Below are 22,876 nucleotides of genomic sequence, written 5' to 3'. Positions count from 1 at the left end.
TCAAACTTTTTATCAATCCCGTACTCTCAGACAATCAACTATTTGTAGAATTTCCGTCTTTGTTTCATCAAGTTGTAGAATACTGAGAGTATAATAATAGAGACTCAGTCCCTTGTCTTCTGCAATCTTATTCCATAGAATCACATGTCTATCTTCTCCGGACACACACCTCTGAAACTCTAACATCTCTTAGTAATTCAGCACCTATGTCACTTGATGGACCCAATAAAATCAATTAAACTAAACCATTCGTGGATGATTCTGATTTGAATTCCAGTGAGGTACAGGTTCACGCTTCCACCGTTTGAGGCAAGAGGTTGTCTCACGCAAGAGGTACCGTTGCTAGTTATCATTGAGGTTCAGCGCTCCAGAAAGCAAACATCTCCGATGTAGGCACGAACCAGAAAGATTTAGTACAAATTATATTTGACAGAGCATCGTTATCACCGCCCCTGGCTGTAAACAGGACGAAACGATGTTATAATATGCACTAGCGGAGCTAAGCTTGTAATAGTAGGGGGCAAGAGCAGAGGCAAGAAAAATTTTGGGAAGGCGAGGCAACCACACTTGTTTTGCTTTGAATAGTATTATTACCGGTTGTACAGCCACTCACAAAAGTATTTCCCCCCTAAGCGCTCTAATTCCACTACTTAGAAGGGTCCAGGTCATTTGCTGTTGTGCGAACGCCTAGATAGATGCAATCTAAATTACACGTAACTTTTCTTGGCACTGACAGAAGTTGGTAGCACTGAGTCAAGTCTTTATGCAAGTAAAATTGTGAGTAGATGACGCACGAAACATTTCTCCATTCTGAGATCAATCTCTCTGGTTCAGAGCGTGTTGTTCAATGAACATCATATGTTAATTTCAATATTGCTGTGTATGCAATGTATTATTTCATTATATACTGTAATTCAAAGAAATAAAAACACTGATCGTACATGAATCAGAAAATGCTTGAAAGTAGACGAAAATATCAAATCTAGACAACTGCTGGGAATAAGTTTGTAAATTACTGTCTCCATTGACAGACCTTCTTCAATTCTCTATACTCCAACATCTTGCTTGTCACACTGAGTATGCATTGAAATTGAAATTGAAAAAGGAACATTTGAAAAAGTTTCAACCTGGCCAGAATTGGAACCCGAGTCTACCGAATAGAAGTTGAATGCGCTAACCAGTCACCTACCGCGCCACTTAACTTTCCACCGAAACTAATACCTAGTTAAAATCGCTTCATGGAAAAATATAAACAAGATACTCAAATATAACCAAAACAAACAAATATAAACAAAATATAAATAAAAATATAAATAAGAAAATATAAACAACTTGTGTGAGTTTCTTAATGACTCATTCGAGATTTACTTGTACTTGTTTAACTAAAAAACAAGTTATATAGACGTTCCTGAATGAGGAAAATATCACGAAAGGTTCTTCAAGTTGAGGCTACGTCATCGGCAAAGCCGTAACGTGTGGAGGACCAACTGCCCCCCAGAGAAGCTCCCCACCGTTCGAGGGGGCCCATTTTGAGACAAAATTTTCTTACTCCATATACGATACGAACATGAAATTAGAAATGATGCTTCATTTTTAATTTTATGTTCGTATCGTATATGGAGTAAGAAAATTTTGCCTCAAAATGGGCCCCTACATTACATAAACAAAACAGCACACAAAAGGTAAATAGAACAAAAATGAGTCTTGGACCCAATTCAGTAAAAAATGTCTACTATTAGGGGCTCTAGAAATTATATTTATTCGTATGGCTTTGAGATTTATCAATATTGTCTGCTTAATAATTTTGTCATGTATGAAATGGGCCCATGGAATAACTAACGGAATCGCAGATTTTGGCGTGCGGGACGGTGCACAGGCTCCGGGGAGCCCATAAAGATTAAGAGAAAGTTGGAAAGAGGTGGCCCAAGAATTAGAAAAACAACTTTTTCTAGGGGCCAAAAAAAGCTTATTAATGCCCCCAGAAAAGAATCTAAGTTACGGCGCTGGTCATCCGTTGTAGAGATGGTTCCGATTTGCATTACATTTCGTCTTTACCATAACTTCTAATATCCAAAGAAGAAAAGACGACAGAAATTATTTTCACATTCTTTGAATTGTATCAACAAGTGTAGAAATAGACACTTCTATGTTTATGTTCCATAACTACTAGTTCTTATATTCATATGAGAAATTCGTTGCAAATTGAGCCAGTGGCACTAGCCGAGTGATGTCGGGCGTTCGGTTTCTGATCATGAGGCGCAATCCACTAGGGGTTCGAATTCCTCTGAAGAGCAAGGTCGGAATTTTAACTGTCCTCAATATTTCTGTGTTCGTGTTCCTGTAGTGTTTGGAATACGTCGAAAGGACTTAAGGTGCCAGACGCGAAAAATACTCCGGTTGGGGCGATTTGTTTTTTAAAAAATTGTAAAAGCAAGAAAGTCCTATTGCAGGTGCAACTACTTGGGTTCAAATCCCGTCGTGACAATTATTTTTTTCTAAATGGGAAGATAATGTTTATGTAATTGGTATTGTAATTATGTTATTCCTTTATTATTATTATTATTATTATTATTATTATTATTATTATTATTATTATTATTATTATTATTATTATTATTATTATTATTATTATTATTATTATCACAATGGAAAGCAAAAGTAACATAGTCGAAGGTATTCATAGAAACAGAAAAGACATACAGAAGTTAGATGTTTCTTAGGTTTACACATGAACGCAATAATATTACTAGATTTATAGATTTACAGATAGAATTATCATTTTATGACAACAACAAATGGAATATAAAGATTTATTAGCTGATAATAGTAATGAATTGTGTTTCGCCTCTCTTGTAAGTAGAAAGGTGAGGTGACATCTTAAATAGGATCATTCTTGTGACTATCGATCTCTATTGCAAGTTCGATCACTATTTGCAATTTGTGCACAGCTAGGACAATTCCTTGAAACTCATTTTTTGCCCATACTACAGCAGTAAAGACGTGTTTAGCCCTTATGTGTTCACCAATTCTTGTGCAAATACGTTACTTGCCAGCCAGTTACGAACGAAGGTTGATACGGATGACGTAATTTTGTGTTGTTGGCATTTCACCTGTAAAGGAAGTTGTCTGAACTCTTAGACCCAAAGATATTGAATATTTGTCATGTACACTCATGCCAAAATTATTGTCGTATGTCTATAAATATGTTGTAGGAATAAAATTTGATAACGAATTCGCCCGGTATTTCTTACAATGTTAGTATCTGTATAATTGGCAAAGACATGTATGTGGCAAATTTCATGTCACAAGAGCTGTAAATAAGAACAATAAAACGAAAATAAAACTTTCTTGTCCATTTAGCAACATTTTGTTTTACTCATTCCAATTTTCCTATTTATAATTCTTTTCTTATGAAATTTACCACGAAATATATTTCCCAACTATAAACATGTATTAAAAGTGCCCTGCAAAATCATTATCAAATTTTATTCTTACATGAAGACAGTTTTAGATATGCGACAATCATTTTGGACATGAGTGTACAGCGGGCCACAGAAATTCTTGATGTAGAAAATCCGTGAGATAGGCAACCCAACTAACGTCTGCTCCAAGATTAATTACGCCTGGTAGTAGCTAGCACAGCATCGTGAAGTTGCCCCCAACTGTTAAAAGAACAAATCGTAAAGAGTGTTTTGTGTAGAAGTGGAGCGATACGCTGGCTGACGAAATGACAAAAGAGAGTATTTGGATACTTGTACTCACAGTAAACAGCACAATACCAGAAAAAAACATACGGACACCAGAAGCACCGATGAGAAGATAACAGTCAGGGGACTTAAATAATCTTATAATTAACTCAAATGAGGGATAATAAACAAGTTAATTTACTTCAAATGACTATACATATATGCGTATCAAATAATATACGGGTAGATGGTGCGGTATATGTAGTAGGTTATTTTTTAAGTAAACACAAAGCCTTGCGGAGAGTTTTGAAACTATTAACAGTAGTCCTACCTGCTAATCAATTAAAGTATGAATGGATCATTAAGGGGAAGAACCCAGTCTCTAATGAAAATTTTGGGTGTCTAACAGGGCCTGACCTCTTAGGTTCCGGCGCCACTGATTGATACGTAATATTACTTCGAAAGATGAACTTGTCCGATTTCATTATTCATTAAATGACATTTTAAACTGATAAATTTTGGTAGGCAGTAATTTATTTGTAAATATTAAAAATGCAAAATTCGATAACATTCAAACGAGTTGGAGAACCCATCCGTACTAACCGTATTTCCCCTTAGATTATAAATATAACTGAAGGTTCTGATTTGAATAATATTTGTGAAAATTTACACATTGAGACACGCGGAGGAAAGAGGAGAATATAGTGTCAATAAACAACAATTTAAAAATGCATGAAATGAACGGTTAATATCAAATATAGTACCATTAACAGAATTAACTCTGGAACTCGTCTTCTGTATTCATTTTTCTTCCTTTATTTTTAGGATTACATCATCACTGAATTTCTATACTGGAGATTATCTTTCATTTAGCAGCATCCAACTGGAGCTCAGCCTTGTAAATGAAATATTTTTAAAAAGTTGTAAACGGCGAGGGGGAGACTCGAACTCGGATCACCGGTTTAGAAGACCACAATGCTAACCACTCACCTAAAGCGTTACTTAGTTGGGTGCGGTTAAATAAAGAGCCTTTTTTCGCTCAAAACAGTGGCTTGTTAATAGTCAAATTCAGAACACATAAATATGCAATTAAGAACTCGAAGGGTATTATATCACTGTATTCATTAAATCATTAACATTTCAGATTTAAAAAAAAAAAAATACAAAAGTCCATTATTTTGAATGAATTACGGCGCAGATATTATAGTCGTAAACAAACTAAATATGAATCAATTACTGCGTAGTAATCGTGGTTCAGTGGTCAAGGTGCTTGACCAATAATCTGAAGGTAATCAACTCTTATCCACCACAAACGACAAGTACATTTTTTTACATTAGAATTTGCGGTGGCGATTGATCAGCGATGACACATGTTCTATTATCTTCAGATATTTGAATACTCGGATGTTTCAATACTTGAACTATCAAATCTTTAGGAATAACAAAAGCATTAATAAAAATAAACTAATAATAATTATTAGTGTCTCATAGAAGATTAAAAGTTAGGAGCTTATTATCACTCAGGGTATAACGTTACAACCAGAAACGTGATATTTGGCAAGAATATTAGGGTTTTGTTTAGTGTTGCCCACGAGAAGAGGAATTTCTCATCTCGTCTCTAAAACAAAACAAAGAAAATTGAGACGAGAATTAACATTGTACATTCGAGACGGGACAAGGTTAATTCAAATTATTGTCTCTTTTTGAAGACGAGAATTGAGACGAGGCGAAAAGTATCGTAAACATTTTTCGTTTTATCTCGATTCTCAAAATAGTTTATGTCCATTCTTTAAGTAATAATTGCTTTTTAGAATGAATCTTATACACTAGTTTGTTACTTTGTATTTCGGAGCTCATAGAATTTATTATATTCTATGTAGGTATTTTTGTAGCAAAGATTTTATAATTGCTTCTGCATATACTAAAAGTTACTTTATTATTTGCTTTACTCTTCAGTGATATTCAGTTACTTTTATTGCAGTTATTTTCCTTAAAACGTACAGTAGAATAATTTCTACATGAAACTATAGTGGAACGCTTTCGTTTAAAATTTTCGTAGTTGCAGAGGTGTGTCCTGGAGGTTCGGACAAATTCCCGAAATCCCGACTTATCTGTAAGTTTTGTCTAATTTTAGGGCACCTTTAAAAATGTTAATACAATTATTATTATTATTATTATTATTATTATTATTATTATTATTATTATTATTATTATTATTATTATTATTATTATATTATATTTATTATTATTATTACTGAAGATTTAAGACCTCAATATTACGTCCTATTGGAATGTAAATAAGCATACTGAAGTTGTAGGAAAAGAAAAAGAAAGGACTACTTTCGAAGAATTTGTGTCCGAAAGGAAACGAGAGGGCAAAAAGAAGGTGTCAGCTCCTGGGCAACATTAAAATCGAAACTTCGGATGCTTAAACAGAAACAAAGTAGGATTTGTCTTCATCACGATACATAGTAAGACGCTTTCTTTGGATAAAAGACTTTGGATTATATAAGAGTTATATTGATGTTTTAACAAAATATACATACGAATATAAAAAAGTTCCTATTTACAAATTTTGGTTGAACGGATATATGAGTTCACACGGTCAACAAAATCGTTCTGGAGGTGAAGAAGCTGGACTCACGGATATCACATGAGTTGCCACAGCCAACAAAAGCGTTGTCTGTATTTAAAAAGTTGGTCTCCTGGATGCCACATGAGTTGACACCGACCAAGAAGAACCGCTCTTTGAATGTGTGTAGCTCTTTGAATGTAAGGAATGCCCAGGAAATTTTATGCACTAGATTGTTAGTTTTGATGAAAAGGCGATCTGCTACGGTAATCTTAAGCAGTGTTCGTTCAGGCATGTTTTTTTGGAGATCAGGTTAATACGTACTAGAATAATACCAGCACCGGGAGATAAATAGTTTCGGAATCAAATAAATAAATAAATAAAATTTATTGCAACTTTACAAGTGTTCTAGAGCTCGTGCTGAAGCCATTATTTTTCATATTCAGAAACTGGTTGGTACCATGTGTCTCTAACTGCCAAGCTTGAACAGATAAGTGACAATTTTGAACGTCTTGTTGCACGTACTTTAGAAAAATGTAAAACAAATAGCTGTAGACTTTGTTAATAGTAGTAATATACTATTCCCCGGAATATGTTTTTGGAAAGTAACACTGATCAAACGGTTGAAGTGGGTGGATCTTCATCAAAGTCCGTGATGTTTCCAAAATCCATGACTATGTAATAATGAACGGGTATTATTCTGCATCCGAAAACAATAAGTAATTGTAAAATACTTCCCCTATATTTAAACAAATGGGATGACATTCAGCATCCCTGTCTATTTTTTAATACTTAGAACCTCCTTCAGGCTGGTATCTAAAAATAAAACTGGACCAAGACTATCATTGCATATTGTTTCCCCTTTATTCATTTTTAAACAAAGGACACGGTAGAAAAAGGATTAGGGATACAAGTGTAACGGAAACTACAACCTAGGTCAAAAATAACATAATCTTAAGAACAAACAAAACTTAACAACCAAGAATCCAGAATTTATCCTACACCTATACTATCCTAGTATCAACGCGTACTTTAATTAGATGGAATAGTGGAAGTAATACTCCTAATAATACATTTAGAGACAAATTTACCTACAAAATGTACCAATGAGCTGATATTGAAAAAAATACAAATAATAATATAATCGATGGGATTTCTAAATGTAAGCTCTATGTTTTCTAGAATTCTTTGTTTGGTTCTCTCCTTTGGTGTTTCTCCTGTGCAATTTCTCATATGAGTCAGTTTATTCATAGTTTCTCCTTGTCTGAATTTGCGCAACATGGGTTTTATTTGATTAGATTTTTCTTTTGCAATTAGCCTCACTCACTTTAACATTAGGTTCCTCTCCAGTGATCATACACAATACTTAAACACTTTTTTTACCGAACTATCAGTAAATAACAGCTAGAATAGATTTCTATCCTGCGTGTCTTTTCCATTTATCTTTCACTAGGTTTCTCTCCAGTGATAATGTACTATCTATTTAGTCCCACTACTTTTGCCGAAGTATTAATGAATAGTTAAGCACTAGAATATTTTTCTCCTGCTTGTTTATTTTACTATTGTTTCCAGATTTCATACCTGTTTTATGATTATATTATTTTGTATTTAATAATTCAGTCATGTTTATATTCTGTCACTTATGATTATTTCCATTACCTCTTACCAACATAGTATTAGAATACATTATAACAAATAATCCTGAATGTATTGAATTGGGAATATATTATAGATTAAATATGTAAGCACAGAATTCTACTACGGGTTATACCTCCTACTTTTCATTACCAACTATCACCAGTCAATTGACATATCTTAACAGCTTTTTATTATATTGCTCTTTCGGTATGTTTGTATTTTTATTGCCTTCACTTCAAACATGAAACTACTTTCGACAGTAGTTCCACTAGCATATTAGCCTGTGTTCCACCAACTTTCAGAATGATACCTTTCTTGCTTTGGTAGCAGCGAAAGTCTCAACTATATTATCAAAATCCAAAGTAGATGCTATTTCATTTTCGATAGAAAGAATGTCCAGATTCGTGAATCTTTCTTGACTCACTGTGGAACGCAAGTATAATTTGATCAATTTCGTTTTGCTGAAAGACCTTTCGCACGATGCGACAGTTACGTGCAGTGTTATCAAAATCTGAAGAGCGGTTGGCAAACTTTAGTAAATTTCAAGCCCTATTGAAGATACATATTTCAGGATGTCTTGTGGGAAAAAGTCAAGCTGTTCTTTAGCTTTTTGAGCACACCTTAGTGAACGGATTATATCCTTACAATCCTGAAATAATTCCAAGCCATCCAGGTCATTCGGGTAGAACAAAGCCAAATCAGATCAACATGCTTTTAGCCTTTCCTTGCTCTCACAATCTAGCTGCTGCACAAAGTTGGCCATGCAACACAGGAATCCAAATCTGTCGTTCAGGTCATGCATCTGAGTAATATGATCATTTATTTGTTGTCTCATTTCATCTAGAATTTCATTGATAGAGCGCTTCACTTTGGTCTGTGCAGTCAGGGGTTCATTCTTTGCTTCTCCAGGCATGCATCTCTTTCTCCTGTGTGTATCTACAGATATGTTAAATGACCTGCAACTTCCTTCAGCTGCAGATATGATTTCCTTGCCCAGCTCAAATCTTCAGGTATCAGTGGTGTCAACCAGGCTCTGTAACTGAATAAGAGTTTGATTGAAACTCATATCCTGAGATTGAAGGAATTTTTGGATCCGATCAATATATGAGAGATTTGCAGACCAGAAATGTAATAAAGTGATGAAGTTAAATGACTGGATGCTTGCAAGAAGAAGACCAGCATCTCTTCTGGTATCAAGTGTTTCAGTCGAAGTGTCACGCAGATCTTCCAACATATCAATTACTTCATCCAATTGACTAGAAAGTGTCTCCAAAACTTCTGCTTTTGAACTCCATCCAGTGTTAGTTTTACGTTTCAGACCAATCTTTACGTGATTTTGCAGCACATTCCATCGATGAGTAGATCTAGAGAAGAATACCAAAAACGTTACATTGCTCCAAACAAAGTGACCGCCAGAACGTTAACGTGCGCAGCATGTAAGCCGCAAGGTTCAATGAAATATTGTTACAAGGAACGAAAATGGCCAAAGGACTTATATTCTGTACCAAAGTTTGAACTCCAGAATATTATCGGGTCATTGTAGGCTGATTTTATCACAAGATTGGCCTCTGCAATCTTAATATCAAGCCTATCACGTTGAAGTTACTTCAGTATTTCAGCAGAAATACTCTCAGCAATCTTTCCTTCGACAGAGATAAAATCAATAAATGCTTCCCGAACTTGAACAGAATCACGTTGTATGCCAACAAATCGAATGATTTGTGAGAACTGTTCTACAATCAGGAGTTGAATTAAATATAATGCTGAAGTATTTTGAATATTTGAACACCTATTTTCTTATTGAACATTTTCTTCATTCTAAATTTGTGGGCTGAAATGTAAATTCACACGCTAAAACAGAAGAGCAGAAAAGGGGAAACCAGCTGAGCAAAAGGGTTTCGTTCGCTGAAAATTCGACTTGTAAAGGACAAAAGAAAAAGACAGAAGAAAAAGAAGTGAATATGCGGCTATAGCGTCTGCTCCTAAGAGCTTTCAGTCAGCAACAGAATGCTAGTACCCTAATAAAGCATTACGTTAATCCTTTCTTTCTACCCTTCTTTTGGACTGATATTGAATAAATAAATAAATAAACAGTGATGTTTTAGGAAGCAGGCTAGCAGATGGGGCTCCATTACTTGCATCATAAGATCTTAGAATGTAAACAAATCAATATACTTTGACTTTCTTTTATTATATTTTATTCTACACAGGTTTGTCCTTTAAATTTCTTTGAGGTTATTGAACAAAGTGAATCTTTTATTTTATTCATATTTTAATCCACCTACATATTTTCCTTTAAATTTCTTTGGGGCCCCAAGAGAGTGAAACTTTTATTTTATTTATTTTTAACCTACATTCAGTTTTTTCTTTAAATTTCTTTCGGGTTTCCAAGAGAGTGAGGCCCGAAGCTTATAGCTTATACGGAAATCCGGCACTGATTAGCTTTATTAGACAGATATTTCTGTTGTTTCATCCGTTATTTGGTATAATATTGATTGACAATTAATTGCGTTTCCTTTTAGGGAAGGAGTGGATTATAAACATCGACAGCCCTTGTACGGCTCATGCTAACAAAGTTCCTTAGTAATTATTTTTTACCTACCGTCGTTGGGCCGCAGAAAGTGGGGCCCGAGGTGTGGACACCGCTCGCCCCGCCCTTACGCCGCCACTGACTCGGAGCCCTTTCTGCAATAAACTTGGCTACTCTGTAGCGACGGACACTAATGGTGCAATTACAATATAAACCTAACCTCACTCCACTTGATAAGGCTCTATAGTGCATACTATGTGCCTCGTTGTGTAAAAGAATTCCATTTTTCCTCGAACAATTGTCCTGGACAAAATGAAAAAAAAAAAAAAAAAACATACAATCTGTCGCGTTCTACTAGCATTATCGGACCCTGACAAGGAGACTTACAGAAGTGTCACTCACTGATTTGAATGAAACTTTGCACACTTGTAGAACATCGAGAAATAATCGACACGTATTTTTTTGTTTCGGCAATGGTGCGGGTTTAAGGGTAGAAACCTACCTTTGAACGTTAGGGGAGTTCTCGAAGCATATAAAGAAAACAATCATTTAATGTAGAAGAAAACATAATGCCACGTAGTTTTAGAACAGCTGATTCAGAATCTGACGTCAAATTTACAAAATACAAAATGCTGGATCTAATATGGCGATTAGAATTACAAAATGTCTTCTAGTTTGAAATGTTGTGCAGTTAGCCAAGAACAATCATAGTTGGCAGTTACTGCGAGAAAGTTGCAGACTGATTTGAAAAACCCTTTCTGTACTTCTTTTAACATGATATTTTGATTAAAGTGAGTCTCTGCACCTCTCATCATTCGAGGTGCTCATGTATACTGAGTCCCCTCGCCTCTCACTATGTCAGAACTTCATGCATTCTCAAATGTTATAATTATGAATTTATTGAGAAAACGTTTTGCAGTAATGATATTCCGTAAAAGAAAAAGGTGTGTGATGCATAAACATTGTTTATACCACACACACACACACACACCTTATTACGGCAATAACTGTGCCCAAATCCCAAAATACTGCACAACCATTGAAACAAAATGTTATATGATTTTCAAATGCAGGTGGTTTTTCTTCTAAATAATCACTTTTATACCACGCATACCTAATAAGATTTGCAAATCTGGAAGAAGAATACTGATTATCAATCAGTGGTTGGATCTATTTTAGTTATATTATTACGGAGATGTAAATTAATGTTATAGTTGTAAAAAAAAGGACGTCAGAAAAGTGTCTCAAGAAGTTTTTTTTTTCTATCGCCTAAAGAACAATACATCAAGAGGTTGAATCCTACTAGTTATTTCTGCAGGATAGGTTTGTATTTTGAGGTACTCTTATGTTCTTAAAATATGTTCAAAAGTTGATGAATCGTGACCATTTCACGAATCTAATAACAAACTAGACTTCGCATTAGACACTGGGATAAACACACGGAACAGTAAGAAGAGAGGGAGTAACTTTAAATAAGCACTCCGAATAGTGAGAGGAGAGGGAACTCACATTAAATATGCACCCCGACTAGTGAGAGGGGAAGGGAGTCACTTTCAATGAGTACCCCGAATAATGGTACGCAAGGGTAGTCACTTTAAATACGCAACCCGAATAATGAAGTTACAGATACGCACTTTAATGAAGCATCTCCTTAAAATAAGTACAGCAAGGGGTTTTTAATCGGTCTGCAACCTCTTCGCAGTAATTCCTGCCAATTATGATTATTCTTGGTTAAATATATAGCATTTCAAACTACAAGACTTTTTGTAATTGTAATCGCCATATTGGATCCGCTATTTTGAATTTTGTAATTTTGACGTCAGATTCTGAATCAGTTGTCCTAAACCCCCCATGGTAGTATGTTTTCTTCTACACTAAATGATTGTTTTCTGTCTATGTTTCGATACCACGCCTACCGTTCAAAGGGTGGTTCCTATCCTTAAACCCGCACCATTGCCGAAATAAAAAAAAATACGTGTCGATTCATTTTCGATGTACTACAAGTGTGCAAAGTTTCATTCAAATTGGTGAGTGACACTTCCGTAAGCCTCCTTGTGAGCGATTTCAGAAGATCGTGCATCATTTTCCACTCAGAGATTATTTATATCCTCCATGCGACCGGAAGTTTTGTGTTATTTGACGTCCTGTTGCAGCCGAATTTATACATTGTACGAACTGTGCACGTTAATCTGTAATGCAACTCGTTGTGGTCAAAATACTGTCAAACTTATCGGCACCAGTTACATTACTGATTTTGCAACGTCGTGGCCTCATGTCCACACACACAAAAAAGTGCCATCTGTGGAAATTACCATGCGTTCTCACAAGAATAGGCAGTATTTCCAGATTTCTAAGTATCAATACTTTGAATACTGCGTGGAACATAAGAGTACTGTCAAAATGTCAGAGTTCATTAAAGGTTTGATGTCTCACACCTTCTACCTGTCCAAAGGTGTAAGAATGTCGATCAAGGTTGCTAATTGAAGGATGTACGAACTGCCTTGTCGTATGCACCTGACGACGTCAAAGGATTTTATAAAGAGCTTCTTCAGTGGTCCACTGCAGGCGACAATGAAGCAGACTCAGATGTTAAATAACACATGTATGTATGAGCTGGTACACTATTGTACTTGAAACACCGATAATAAAATCCAGAAAATGCATTACACTGTCACTCATTAACGAAACTCTAATTTTCTGTGGAAAATATAACCTAACTCATGCGGTCAGGTCACTACAACAGGCATTTGTAAGATATTAGGTAAGTGACAGGTGTATTAGGTGTATGTAATTGTTGACAAATCTACAATTTTCTGTCATATAACTTAACTTATGGTAAAGCGTCAACAACAAGCGTTTGTAGGACATTTCTCGTCTTATTTCCCACAGTTTTTACTTTTATTGCAGAACAGTACCGGAGTCAACTTTTTCATCCACACTGTCTCTAGCAGCGAAGTGCAAGGGGGCGCATTGAGGGTTGAAAAATTACACTTTCACTATGCTTTATCTTTGAGCCAAAAATGATATATTTTTGTTGCAGTATCAATGTTATACGATTATTCCCCTTTTTCTCAGAATTATGAAAAAGTGGCTCAGGCCTCTTTCTGCAATAAGCCGATTTAACATACGAAATCGCGTGAACTAAATACCCTAATTTATTACTGAACTACACATTTCGTTAAAACATTATATATATATTATACAGTACACTATGTGCTCGACGCCCTACTAACCTGTACGTAGGGTTCAAAACCCGTATTCACTCTGCTCTCATTTCTAAACAAACGCGAAATTCGTATGTCCATGACACTAGGAAAAATACTACATGGTTCAAAGTTCCAAATCTTTCCGAAAGTCAGAGTTAGTGAATGAATTTTAACATCTTCCAAATATTGTTTTCCCCACACAACGGAGAGCGTATAAGCTTGTATATCTATAACAAGTAAAGTCGTATGCTGCTGTTGTAATGTAGTATACGTATATGGTTAACGTTAGAATTAAGGAAACTATTCTATCCCAATGTGATTCCATCAACTAATTATGACTATTCAACAAAAAACTTACTCCATTCTTTCAGATGCTGTGGAACATGACGTATCAACGGTCTTTCACACATAGAAACTTGTAATGTCGGATTTTTAAAACAAAACTTTCCTCACACAACAAAAGTGGAATATTTCAATGATGGGTGTGGAGTCCAATATAAAAAAAAAAAACTACAAAGCCTTCTTAAATGTTCCACCTAAGTGATTTCCATGGTATGGTGGCAAAATTATCTTTTTTTTCTACCAACCATGGAAAGTCCCCATACGATGGAAGTGGGTTGTGATAAAAGCAAGTCTTCAGACACCAGTGTCTGTTAAAATAAATGCATGTTTTACTTCTGTGAAGAAAACATCTTTAGCACCAAGTTTTTCTTTGTGCACAAAGAAGAAATGACTGTTTTCGTGCCCCACTTAAACAAAGATTTGTGAGAGCAAAAACGATTCTGGGGACACATGCAATGCATTTTTTGAAAAGAAAAAAATTGGTCCATTCAAGATTGGAGCAAAGCCTAAGTCTGGATGAAGATTTAGTCAATGAATAGTGATTAAGGCGATGCACCAGTAAAATTTCTACATCCCCATTGTCCATCTCCCTCATTTATTGGGCTGAAAATGACTCCTATTGTGTTCGATTTAAACACATCTTATGTAAAGTGAATGTAACAACTGCTTCTGGCAGAGTATACCAGTTATCTCCAAAGTCTCTAAAAGAAGTTACTTCAATTTGGGAAACGTTTACAAAAAGTACTTGATGTTAATATTTAATTACAGGAAAACCGAAGATTTTTTTATGTGTCATAACATGTAGGCCCATAATACTGCCAGGGTTATTATATTTGCTTCTTTGGTAGTTATTCTGATTAACATTAAAAGATGCTAATGCCCAATTATTGTGTAGATTATTATATTTTTTACCCTTAATTTTAAATTTTCGAAACACTATTTCCCCTCCGTGCACGGATGGCTCATCACAATTTTTGTATAGTGAAAATAGATGTAATAAGCTTACTGCAAAATGTGGCGCAGATACGTCTAAAGCTATGACAGGTAACCCTGAAATTAGTTGGCAACTCTGACAACTGGGTTGCTTGGGAGGAGTGGTAATGCTCACAGACGTGTTTCTAGGATACTGAAAAGTACTTATACCAATTTTGGAGTGGATATATTAAATCGTATAGAAGTTATTGAAAAAAGTTTATTTCGCAATTAGTTGGCAACACTGACTGAGATATCTTCTCAGTGCTTGGATGGCCCATCACAATTTTTGTATATGTGAAACTAGATGTAATAAGCTTTCAAACCAAAACAAATTCATTGAAATCCATCACGGGGATTTTGAGAAACAAAGGTTTGAAATTTACAAAATGGCGTTCTCGTTTGTTTCTCAAAATCTTACCTTTCAAATGACTTTATAAATTTTCTATCAGCTCTATGGAAAGTTTTCATTTTTTCATGGTAAACAATTTCAAGACAATCTGAATACAAACGAAACAAGTTTCTAGCATTAATAGGAAAAAAGTATGATTTTTTTGGTTTGGGTACAAAACCTCGCGGCCAGAACCTCGCGGCGACAACGTCGCGGACCAAAACCTCGCCTGGCCAAAACCTCGCGGCCCAAAATCTCGCCGGGCCGAAACCTCGCCTGGCCAAAACCTCGCCGCCCAAAACCTCGCGGGACAAAATCTCGCCGGGCCAAAACCCCGCCTGGCCAAAACCTCGCCGCCCAAAACGTCGCGGGCCAAAATCTCGCGGGGCCAAAACCTCGCCTGGCCAAAACGTCGCGGGCCAAAACCTCGCGCCCCAAAATATCGCCATACCCAAAATCTCGCCAGACCAAAATGTAAATGTTCCAACAGATGATAAGGATGTCGGTATACAAGACGCTGTTTCAGAAGAAGTATCACGGGTATTTGACCAATTCCCGCGATACCATATGAAAATTCTATTTCATTATTAGAGGATTTCAATGTGAAGGTAAGGCGAGATGATGTTTTTAAACTGGTTATAGGGAAAGAAAGTCTGCATAAGGAAAGTAATGACAACTAACGGGGTTAGTTTCGTGAACTTTGGAACATCCAAAAACTTAAAATTTTAACAAAAATCTAATAATATTTATGAAAGTATGAAATAATATATGAGTTTTTGCGACGTCCCTTTATTATGTCCTGTAGATTAAAGGAGACGTAGATGGCCAGGATAAAGGAAATGATCGAATAAAGAAAGTGGGACGAAACGGGAATAACCCGAGAAAGCCCACGCACACGATGTTTTGTATCTTCTTCTTCTTCTTCTTCTTCTTCTTCTTCTTCTTATTATTATTATTATTATTATTATTATTATTATTATTATTATTATTATTATTATTATTTTGATTTTTATTATTATTATTTGTAATGTGGAATTGCATATTAAGAAACTTATAGAGTAAATTTTAAAGAAAAGTTTCATTCGCAGCGAGGTTTTGGCCACGCGATGTTTTGGGTGGCGAGGTTTTGGCAACGCGAGGTTTTGGCCCGGCGAGATTTTGTCCCGCGAGGTTTTGGGCGGCGAGGTTTTGGCCACGCGAGGTTTTGGCCCGGCGAGATTTTGTCCCGCGAGGTTTTGGCCGGCGAGGTTTTGGCCAGGCGAGGTTTTGGGCGGCGAGGTTTTGGGCGGCGAGGTTTTGGCAACGCGAGGTTTTGGCCCGGCGAGATTTTGTCCCGCGAGGTTTTGGCCGGCGAGATTTTGGGCGGCGATGTTTCGGCCGAGATTTTGTCCGTATCCCGATTTTTTTAAGTGTTCTTACAGAACGGAGAAATATCATGTAGCGACTGTTAAAAATTGATTTTCTTCTCATTTTTGAAATGCAGTAACTTCTGAACGGCTGGGGCTGATGCTATTGCAATAAAATCACACACATCCAATTAGCATAAAAAGTTTAATAACTACCAAATTTCATCCAAATCAGAGATAGTGGATTAAACAATCATTGGTTGAACTGACCAACTGACGTAGAATGACCCAGAGATCTTATTAAAAGATTGCAGGGACATAGCCTTAGAAGTAAATGCAGAGAAAACTAAATGCATGGAAGTGCGTCGGGACCGTAATACGGCAAAATATGGATGAGTTAAAATATCAAATAATACTTTTGATAAAGTGGATACTTTCAAATATCTAGAATCAATATTAACAGACGAAAATCATATTCACGAAGAAATTAAATGTCGACTAAAAGCAGGGAATTCGTGTTATTATTCAGTTCAAAATCTCTTGTCGTCGCGAATTCTGTCGAGGAATTTGGAGCTTAAAATATATAAAACGATAATCATGCCTGTTGTTCTATATGATTGCGAAACATGGTAGCTTACTCTGAGAGAACATAGACTGAAAGTATTTGAGAAAAAGAACCTGAGACGAATATTCGGACCCAAGAGGAACGGGAATGGAGAATGGCGGAAACTTCATAACGAGGAACTACATAATTTATACGGTTTACCAAACATTGTTAGGTTCATCAAGTTCTTAGGGTCAAGGAGGAGGCTTAGGTGGGCAGGTCATGTAGCTAGGATTGAAGAAAGTAAAAACGCTTTCAGTCTTGACTGGAAGACCAATCGGAAAACGGGCATTTTGAAGACCTAGCTGCATATTTAAGGACAATATTAAGATGGATCTGGCAGAGATAGGAATACAAAGTAGAAATTGGATCCAATTGGCTAAGGATAGAAGTTAGTGGAGAGCTTGGGTTAAGTTCCAAAGTTGGTCGTCCGTTTCTAGCAAAATTTTCAAAATTTACCATGAAGAAATGAATAATTTGCTTGTTTGTGTGCTTGATAATGTATAAGGAGAGTAAAAGTTGTGTTTATTTTCTTATATAAACGGTTCTAAACATGGAACTATTTGGAAAGCGGAGGGAACTACTTGGCGCAAGGTTACTTCATGGTAGGATTATGGGAATGAAATGAGCATTTGTTTTGTAAACAAGGCTGGTGATAATCAGGAAAATCCTATTAAAAGTAAGTAAAAGTCATGGCTTAATAAATCTAAAAATAGATGGTAGAAAATGTGGTAAGCAAATAACTGTAAACAAACGTGGAGAAAGTTATACTTGTCAATGTAACGGTAACATAACAAACATGATAGCAAGGTTCTAGAATACAGGTCCCACTTCCCATTTAATTGTAATAAAGACAGAAAACAACGTGCCCTGCAGGGATCTAACCCGCCTTCACTCGCTAACGCTCGCTCGGCAATTCTATTTGAATTAAATATTAAACTTTGGTACCGACGGAACTCATTATTACGCTTTCCACTAAAAACTAGGCGGACGATCAACTTCGGAATAAATGCCGAGAGCTTTTGTGAATGCGGCATTGAACCTCCGGGTTCCATAAGCCATAGAGTTAGTTAGCGTTAGTTAGTTACTAATAATCATCAGTGAGTTGTAATAATGGATATTATTGACGAAGTCTATTGCTGCTATGTTGGCTAATGCCTAATAAAGAGTTCTATCAGCGTGGTATCAGCTACAAAATTTTGGCGCCAATATCTTGTATCCTTCCAAAGGGCGTCATAGTGGTGACGAACACTGGTTGAGTGGGTAACGACTACAGAGTAATTAGAAATAATTTATTTCTTTTGGATAATTTTGCCTTCTTTCCTCTCCGGGGTGACTAAACTATAGAAGTTTCATATCTGTAACTGATTTTCAAATGTATAAATTTAAAATTGTCTTATAACGAGATAATATTTTAAGAAAAGCAAATTAACTGTATCATTTTGCCATGTTTTCATTAGAACCAGAATTTTGAATTTAACTCCCGTTTTATTTAAAAATCTTACCTCGCTTATTTATGAGCTATTGGTAGGTGGTGAAACGTCTTAGAACCTGACTTTTTCTTACCTACGATATTAATATTCTTTTATATATATATATATATATATATATATATATATATATATATATATATATATTTTTTTTTTTCAGGTGCTGCAACCGTGAACGAAAATACCAAAAGACGGAAGATTTTACAAGATTCTGAAGATGCGATGCACAAAGCCATTTCTGAAGTACGGTCAAAGTCTATGAGTATCAAGAAGGCTGCTGCAATTTTTGGTGTTCCTCGTATGACGTTATCAGATTAAGCTAGTGGAAAAGTGCCTGAACAAAGAAAAATGGGACCAAAAACTGTACTCTCACCACAAGAAGAGGACATTGTTGGTAGATCTTGCAAAGAAAGGATTTCCAAGGAAAAAGCACGATCTCCTGGATACTGTGCAGAAAATAATTAAATCAGATGGCCGGAAGTCACCTTTTGCAGAGGGGAGACCTGGTGAAAAATGGTACAAAGTAAGTAATGCCAGGTTTTATTTCTATTCTTGATTAACTAATTGCAAATCTGATGAAATTTCCAAACTTAATGCTGCTAGCTTTATTAGTAAACAGTATGGATTAAAACTAACAGTTTCATGTGCAAACAAAATATTACAGTATATTTCGTCCTACTTGATGTAACTTTCTTAGGTGTACAATTTGCGTCTGGACAAATGTCTTAATTTCCATTTCAAAAATGTTCCTATTACCTCGCCATTTTTTTCAATTTTTGAGGGACGAAAGTTTGTTTCAATTCATTGTTAGCTTGACCGTAACATTATAAAATACTTTACAAGCCCTTTCTGCGTATGATTGAGTTAATAACTGATAAAATTTCGAAAATTAACTCTGCTCATGTTATTAAAAACAGTATGAATTAAAACGAATCCTTCCACACGTAAAAAATATTACTATAGGTATTTCGTCCCACTAGCTAGGACTTTACTTGTACAGTTACAACCAGGAAATGAGACAAATTATCGTGTAGTAATAAGTTTTGTTACACGTGGAAAGATAAGTTTTGATTCATTTCGTTTGTCATTTAAATAGTTAACTAATAAACCCAGTTTCTGCAACAAGAATGGAATTGTTCTTTATGCTCTTCATTCAAATGCCACACATATAATCCAGCCTGCAGATGTAGGGGTTTATAAACCAATAAAACAACATTAGAGGAAAGCTGTTTATGAGTGGCAGAAGCTTAATCCAAATCGAACAGTGACCAAAGCAGATTTTGCACCAATTCTAGTGGACGTTGTAGAAACCAAAGCCACACCGGAGACGATAAAGAATAGCTTTCGGGTGTGTGGACTTGCCCCTTTAAATGTAGATGCAGTTGATTATTCGAAATGTTTGGATCACCACACACGGGGAGAAACTATCGAACATCAAAGCACCATCTCAATGAAGTATAGTATCGAAGAATATCACACGGCTCTTAATGTTTTACAGAATGAAATCGGTCATGATACAGTTGTTAAATTTAACGACGTCTTGGGAGGAAAATCTACTATCGACCCTGAACTCCAAAAGCTCTACAATATCTGGGAATCAATTAAGAAGAAAGCAGAAATAAGCGATCATCTGCTCAAAGATTCTGTGTCTTCGAGTGTGGGAAGTGAGCCAATATTAACTAAACCGTCGCAAACTCCCGTGAAGGAAGGCAGTTCTAATGGAGATTCTCTTATCAAATCAAAAGTCGCTCTTCCTTCTCCGTTTAAGAAACATCTCTGGTGGCCAAGAGAGGTGGAACGCAAGAAAACCAGAAGATCAACTAAGAAGTTCCCATCAGCTGTTTCGTCTAGTGAATGGAAGCAATTCTATGAGAAAAAGGAAGCTGAGAAAAGAGAAAAATCTCTCTCTCAAGAAGCAAGAAAACGAAAAAGACTCGAAGCTGAAACAAGAAAGAAAACAACAATTACAAAGCCACGCAATGAATCTCAGTTATGTGCCAACTGTAATGAGTTAGTAATACTTACTGATAACCCTACATGTATCAAACGCAACAAAATCTTTCACGCTAATTGTATTAGCAAATCACACAAAGAATTTTTCCCACGTGTGGATGATTCTGATTCAGATGTGGAATTCATGTGCGAAAATTGTTTCGATGTGCGTGATAGTGATGATGATATTGACCGTCTTTTACATGCTAGCCACTCATCTTAAGCGTTAATACTTGCATAAGCTTGAACTATAAGAATTTGAAAGAGTGACGAACACTGGAAGTTTAAGGTGACGACTATGAGAATTTTTGTGACGACTATAGGCATTTTTCGCATGTTTGGATTGTTTTAATTGTAAACTTTGTTCTATGTGTTTTATATCAAAAGTATGATCCTGTATCACACAATAAGCTACAAATATTAGAACCAATGTACAATTTAAGCATTCACCTGTATCTGTTAAAAGTTATGAAGTAAAAGGCAAAGTTGCAATCAAAAAGTGACGACTATTGGCACATTTACCCTATATATATATATATATATATATATATATATATATATATATATATATATATATATATAACCTCATCTCATAAAACTGTACCTAAAATTGCTAATCTGCATGGAGTTCTCCACTATTTTAGGACGCATTTTAGTGAACTCACAATGTTTGGTTTACATTACATATAACTAACGTACACCATGACTCTATTTCACTTATGATGCTATACTTACTTATGAATATTATATGTTTCAAGTAAAACTCTCTAATTTGACTAAGACCATTTTGTTCTAAACAAGTTGCGAAAGTGGTAACATGCACTCGCGAGGAGTTTCTTCTTCCTTAACCTGAATTAAGGTTTCGTATCTTCAGGACCAGACGTAGATTCCAGTCAACTATACCACAAGGTTTTGTTATAAATAATTCTTCATGTTATATCCTATTTAAGTCACGAATACAGTGCTGTAGTCCTAGAATTTTCGGAGGGTATACGCTGATTTGTGATCATCTATGATTATCATAAAAGACATAGAAGGCATTTTTTAATGAACAATGTAAAACGAATGTATTAATTAATTCAATTAAAATATAAAAGGTGCATTATTGTTTTATAGTCTAAAAGCATTTCATGCTATTTTCTCATGACTCATATTTGTATCCCTGGTAAGAATATAAGAGAAAAATGTAATACAGTGACTTTATCATTGGAGTCATGGCCCGATTAAATAAATAAATAAACGAAACAAAAATAGAAAGTACTGTACGCTTTGAAGCAGAAGGTACACTCTAACTACTAAGATTAAGCAGAGGGTATACAGCGTGTACCGCGGTGTACCATCGACTATAGCCCTGCACGAACATGCACGAATGTTATGTAGCCGAATTAGCGCTGGGGTCAGGCACGTAGCCAGAATTTAGTAATATCGGGGGTTCATGACGAAGTACTGTGGTTATCTCGATCATTCTAAACTATTTTATTGGCAACATATACTGGTTAGTTTAGCCAATATTTCGTAATGGGGGGGGAGTGACATGAAATACTGTGGTTACACACAAGGGGCTCGATCAATCTAAACTATTTTACCGGCAACATACCCATATTGGTTTGTTAGGACAATAAAATGATGGTATGTTAACTGGTGAGTATTTTAATAAACTATGAAGAAGTCTCGAGTAAAAATATTTTTAAAGTATTAAAAAAGATATAGTCTTCCGAGGTCATTCGAATTTGGTGCTTCTTGTCTCATTTTACTTATCTTCGTTTAATGCCGTCAGGGATAGCAACGAGCAGTACCGTGCCGTGGAAAGGGCGAGCAGGGCGGCGGCCTCAGGCGCCGAAGTAAGGGGACGCAAAATTCAGTGGAGAAAAGAAAAGAAAGAAAAAAAGAGAGGAAATATTATGTACGGGGCACCATGGTATCCTCTCGCCCCGGGCGCTGATTTTCTACGGCACGGCACTGGCAACGAGATTTCTTTTGGCAGTAAAGACATCATATAAAATGGATTAGTATTATCGCGAAATTGAAAATTTCTTTAACAAGTGTAACTGAAATCTATGTTGCCAGGCTAATATTATTAATGATTGTGGGCATTTTTAAAATTCTA

At 35.8% G+C, this 22,876-nt stretch overlaps 1 protein-coding gene across 2 annotated transcripts in view; it reads right to left on the bottom strand.

Moving 5' to 3' along the window:
• LOC145684037 (uncharacterized) overlaps positions 1–21,613 on the bottom strand; it is a 44,649-nt gene extending 23,036 nt beyond the window's left edge. For both annotated transcript variants that reach the window (XM_081755865.1, XM_081755873.1), the window contains exon 1: positions 21,505–21,613. The gene's annotated coding sequence lies outside the window, so the exon portion shown is untranslated. The remainder of the gene's footprint in view (positions 1–21,504) is intronic.
• Between the last annotated feature and the right edge of the window lie 1,263 nt (positions 21,614–22,876).

Source organism: Thermobia domestica, chromosome 1 (genome assembly GCF_964235325.1).
Source record: "Thermobia domestica chromosome 1, izTheDome1.hap1.1, whole genome shotgun sequence".
Lineage (NCBI taxonomy): Eukaryota > Metazoa > Arthropoda > Insecta > Zygentoma > Lepismatidae > Thermobia > Thermobia domestica.
This window is presented reverse-complemented; position numbering and strand designations above follow the sequence as displayed.